This window comes from Quercus robur, chromosome 5 (assembly GCF_932294415.1).
Source record: "Quercus robur chromosome 5, dhQueRobu3.1, whole genome shotgun sequence".
Classification (NCBI taxonomy): Eukaryota; Viridiplantae; Streptophyta; class Magnoliopsida; order Fagales; family Fagaceae; genus Quercus; species Quercus robur.
This window is the reverse complement of record NC_065538.1, coordinates 81,767,767-81,773,766: the sequence shown is the minus strand read 5'-3', so window position 1 is coordinate 81,773,766 and position 6,000 is coordinate 81,767,767. Positions and strand designations below refer to the sequence as shown.

Below are 6,000 nucleotides of genomic sequence, written 5' to 3'. Positions count from 1 at the left end.
ATTTTTTTACCTATTACTAAACAATTTGCAATACCAATCAGGTTTGAACTTTTTTGTGTTTGTAGACTTTCTCATTCAAGGTAACAAGTAATTTTTAGATACTCCAAGAGTACGAATAATGGTACTCCCTCCTCCAACATTCATGATGTAATTCACTCATTAAATTTATGATGTGGCCTATTATGAAAGTGAGAGGAGGGAGCACCATTTCTCTGTACTCCCGGAATACTTAAAATGTTTTCCTAGATAACAATGATAATAATTACACATTCTTTTAGTAGTCACGTGCTGATTGGGCTTACTTATTATTGTATCTATAGAAAATTAAAATTTGAAAAATTGTGCACAAATAAATTAACTATATATATATATATATATATATATATATATATATATATATAATCCAAGCCAAACACAATTTTGTGTTGTTTGTGCTTGTTTCTATTCCTTTTTCTTTTTCTTCTTTCTCCCTAATTAAATGTGGTAAAATAATGTCTTAATCCACGACCCTAATTAATACCACTTTCTTCCGTATTTCAATTGGTTCATCTAAAAATTACTTAAATGCTATTATGTGCTGGAAATATGCAAAAATATTTTCCATAAAATTGTTAACACCCCCAATTAAAATAGAATCAGATTAAAATATAATTTTAATGTTGAAATTAATTAAAATTATGAATAAACACAAAGATTTCAGGAGTATTGCAAGTGTTCTCATTGTCGCATTTACATATGAAGAAGAATGGTGATGTTTCTTAACCTGATGGAGTTGTTGTAAAATTATTGTCTAACAACTGGGCAAAAGCATGTTAAGATGAAGGAACTCTAAAACACAATGGATATCAATCTAGATCATGTGCAAAGAAAAATGTCGACTACTTTTATTATCACAAGAAAGCATACCACTAATAATAATGCAAAGATTTGAAACAACACCAGGGATAGGAAGAATGAATAGAAGCCCTTAGAACCAGTTAGTTATTATTGGCTTACTAATTCGATATATATGTGCTTATAAAGATTTATATATGTTATTAATGTGATGTGTGTGCTTAATCCTTAAGTTAGTCTATCTCCTAGTAACCATCCTAAACATAAGTAACCCTTCTAATCACGTCCATATGAACTCTTGGTTGTCAAATTAAGGTTCATTCACGTGCATGGGAATAAGAGGGAGTTGCCATGTGAATTTGAGACCAATAAGGAGTTCAGATCGATTGGCACTTCGACTATTGTTAATTAGATAATTTGCATTTTTTTTTTTTTTTGGGTACGTTCTTAATAGATATGTTCCATCTACACGCTGCATGGGAATGTTAAATGCAACCATTTCTCATGTGCAATTTCTCAAGAAATTTTTATTTTTTATTTATTTTTTTTTTTTTTTTTACGTTGCATCAGCCAATTTCTCTCCACAAGCAGACTTTTTGAAATTTTAATTAAAAGTTTACTATTTTTATGAAAAATAAAAATGAAAGGATCTATTAATCTAAGAATGAAACTATATTTTATTTCGGGTATGTGATGCAAGTTAAATGAGTACATATTAGAATTTTGAACGGTTTGCATGACAAACAGGATTCAACATGAAATTTTCAAAATATTTCTATAAAATGCACTTTGATCACATTTTGAACAAATACCCAAGAAATCATCTCAAATAAAGTGAGATAGAAAACTAATCTATCATGACATCTGCTGAGTCCCAATTTAGTCTTATCTGAATTAAAAAAAATAAACTAACAGTTTTAATCAATCTGTGTATGTTTCAAGGTTAAGAAAATCTTTTTCTTTTTCTTTGCACTCATATATAGACACTGCGCTTTCTTTTTTAAATTTTAAATTTATCCTTCCTCTTGTGGGCTTGTACAATATCATTGCCTTCTCCTAATTCTATTTGTAACAAGAGACCAAAACTATGCTAACAATGACACGCCCAAACAATTGGGCCTTTACCATGTGGGTTGGACCGAGGGTGCCAGTGCAATGTGCACAGTGCACCCCACAACATCAAATTTTGTGCATTTAATGATTCTTTACGGCTTTTATTCTTTTGAATCCGCTTTTTTATATCAATTTTGCACATCAACTTTTATTTTCAGATGCTGATAATACAATGCCAAACAAAAGTCTGGATGCATTCTTCTTTGGATAGTTAATTTTGATGCCATTTCTTATAATACAAATGCGTTACAATGTTAAATTTTCTACATATAAATGTCAGTGTATTATATGGGAGTAATGATAGTTTTCTGTGTAGGAATTACCGTTATACTATTTTGAGACGTGAAGTTTGAACGTGATACTTCAATTAATCTGACTTTTCCAATTCTCTTATAACTTCACCGCTAGAACTTTTATTTTCATATTTTGACTCTGTTTGAATACTGCTTATTTTGTTGAAACAGAAAACTTATTGCTGAAAGTACTATAAATAAAGTAAAAGTTAGTTGAAATAGTGCAGTAGGATCTATGAATAGTACCAAAAAGTACAGTAAAACCCATAAATAGTAACAAAAATAAGCTGTATAGTAAAAAAATTTTAATTTTTCATTGGTATCTAAACACACACTTCATGTCCTTTCATCCTGTGAGTTTCTCTTAATACTTTTGTTTAAATTCATTAGATCCTCACAAGGAAAAACTGTTGAATTGGAGAAAATGTTTCAACATTATTAAAGGAATTGGTTGAGGTCTACTTTAGCTTTATAGAGATTCTAGATTAAGAATTATTCACAGAAATCTAAAGGCAACTAACATCTTGTTGGATAAAGAGTTAAATCCACTATTTCACCCCCTATTTTCTCTTGTCAACTAAACAATGGAGAAATAAGTTTTTGAGCACAATCAAATCTAACTTGATTAAGATTTAGTCAGTTGTAGGCCAATCTAAGAATTAAGTCCAAATTAAAGTGATTAACCAATTAACATAAGAATACAGAAATCAAAACTAAGCATGGATAAGCAAATAAAATGAATAGCCCACAGAAATCAAAACTACAATAACACAGCCATAACACATGGATGTGCTATTGAAGAGGAAAACTCAAGAATTGGACGGAAAAACCCCTTTGTGGTCTTACTGCCGAAACCAATCTACTAGAATAGATAGTTGCAGTGCATAATATCTATGTACTCAAGCCCTCTAAGCTTTTGCTTTCAGTTGACTTCGCAATTCCTTTCTCTACTCTACCATCTGGATTTGTGACTGAGCTCTAATTGCAACTTCAAGCCACCATGGCTAATTTTGGGTTGCTCCAATGATTCCTAAGGCACTAATCAACACTCATAAATCTTGAGATAATGAAGAATATGATGGTATCAATCTCCACAGAATTCACCAATTTGCAGTTGCTTCCTGGGATTCGAGCCAAAGAATATCAAAGAATGGAATTGTGGCAATTGGACTAGTAGAAGTGTTAGGAGGACTCCGTTGCAGTGTGAGAGGGTGAACACTGGTGGTGAAGGAGACAAAAAAGATGGGTTTTTGAAACTGAAGATGATGAAAGTGACAGACTTTGCAGATTGGTCAATTGCTTTCCAAAACAAATGCAGAGAGCAGTGCTTGGAGAATTGTTCTTGTATAGCATATGTATATGAAACTGGCATTGGTTGTATGTCTTGGATTGATAAACAAATTGATACAAAGCAATTGTCCAGTTCTGGAGTTGAACTTTACATTCATTTGGCCTACTCAGAACTTGGTAAGTTGTTTATTTTTTTATGCTTTTATGTGAAAATTACACTTCAAATTATCCACTAATGGTCCAGTTTAATACCATATGAAACTTAGTCCTATAACTTCAACTGAACACCATTTAAAAGACTCTTGATTTAACACCATTTTGCAGTCTATTTTGTTTGAACAAGTATTATTCTTTTGTTTTTCCCTGATTTACAGATAAAGTGGGAGATGTGAAAAAAAAAACTGTCACAATCACTGATTTACAGGAACAATTTTCCTTTCCATCTGGACTTATTTACTGTGGAGGTGGATGGCAAAGCAAAAAGGTAATATTCCCACTTAAATTAGCTCAGTGGACTAGTAAATGTTGCCATATATTACATTACTCACTACTATAGTGGAGGTTAGCAAGTATAACGAAAGTGAAGATCTTATTGTTCAACAGAGAAGAAGCATAACCAAAATTTTTTAGTGACAACCTGGACCAAGTTAAAGCCCAGGACCTACCATTATTCAATTTTGAGAAGCTAGCAAGTGCAACGAACAACTTCCATCTATCTAACAAGCTTGGGTAGGGTGGATTTGGTCCCTTATACAGGGTAATGGTTGCCCTACTAGATGTTTCTTGTCTAATAATTTGAATGTCTAGTTAACCATTAGATGTTTGTTTATAGGGAAAATTGTCAGATGGACAAGAGATTGCAGTAAAAAGACTTTCTAAAACTTCTGGACAAGGGTAACAAGAATTTATGAATGGTGTGGAGTTAATTTTAAACTTCAACATTGGAATCTTGTTAGGCTCCTTGGTTGCAGTGTTGAAGGAGAAGAAAAGATGTTGATCTATGAATTCATGCTGAACAAAACTCTAGATGCATTCCTCTTTGGTAAGTTAATTTTGATGCCCTTTCTTATAATACATTTGCGTTACAGGTAAATTTTCTGCTTATAAATATCAATGTATGAGTAGTGATTGTTGCACACATTGTGTACGTACACACTGTGGGCAACAGGAATTACTGTTATAGTATTATGAGACATTTGAGTTTTTTTTTTTGTCATACTTCAATTGAAACAGACTTTTCCAATTCTCTTATAACTTCACCCCTAGAACTTCTTTTTCAAATTTTATGTTCTTTCACCTTGTGAGTTTCTCATAATGATTTTGTTTTAATTCATTAGATCCTCACAAGGGAAAACTATTAGATTGGAGAAAGCGTTTCAACATTATTGAAGGAATTGGTCGAGGTCTACTTTACCTTCATAGGGATTCTAGATTAAGGATTATTAATAGAGATTTAAAGGCAAGTTAGATCTTAATGGAAAAAGATCTAAATCCAAAAATATCAGATTTTGGAACTACCAAAATTTTTGGAAATAATGAAGACTAGTCCAATACTAATAGGGTTGTTGGAACGTAGTAAGTACCTTTCATTTTGGTCAATTCAACTAGAAACTAGTGCTAATAAGTGGAAGAAGAAACTCTAGCTTTTATGGTCATGAGCAGTACATGAGCCTTTTAGGATTTGACAATTTGTAAGTCATCCTTATCTCATGAGCCTTTCAATTTTATTCAAGTATAATTGTCAATTTGTATGATATTTTATCATTTCCTCTCTTCCCATTTTAATTTTTATGACATCCAAAAAGGGAGGGATATTCTCCAATTTCTTTATTTTTAAGGAGGTCAAAACAAGAGAAATGGGGATAAGTATTTTCCTCCTCTTTCCTCTCTTTTCATATGATAATCTCTAATCTTCTCTCCTTCCAAACTTCCAAACATATTGTCAATGGAATCGTGCATTGACCTACAATGAGATTGCATCGAATCTGGTATTACATTTTGCTTCTTTGAACTGATTTCTTTCTTTCATTCACCTTCTTAATTGGGTTTGTTTCCTTTTCTCTTGACTACTGGGAATATTTGGTTCACAAAACATGCACTCTTTCTGCTCATCACGACTTATATTTTCTTGGATAAAAAAAGATGCAAGGGAATTTTTCCACTTAGATATCCGTACAGTTCTTGCTCCAAAAATATCAGTTTTGATAGCCTGGTCCCCTCTTCCGGTCATCTAGCAAAGCTTAACATGGTACCTGCAAGGGAAACCCAGTCAGGGCCTTCAGGACCACCATGGAAACTGGTTGACAGGTTTTTCCTTAAAATTGGGTAATACTTACTGATAAGCCCGACCAAAATGATAATCGTCCATACAATGCAAGATAAGGACGATCTTACTAAAATCGTCCTGAGAGGTAAGGTCGTTGCTCAAAGATCCGAACACTCGTTCCCACTCTCCACGGAACGGTTACAA

General features: G+C 32.7%; 1 long non-coding RNA gene across 1 annotated transcript; it reads left to right on the top strand.

Annotated features, from left to right (window-relative positions):
• The first annotated feature begins 2,803 nt into the window (after positions 1-2,803).
• Positions 2,804-4,143, top strand: LOC126727369 (uncharacterized). The gene is made up of 3 exons (XR_007656227.1): positions 2,804-3,707; positions 3,905-4,014; positions 4,134-4,143. It is a non-coding gene; the product is annotated as an uncharacterized LOC126727369 (long non-coding RNA).
• Positions 4,144-6,000: the final 1,857 nt, after the last annotated feature.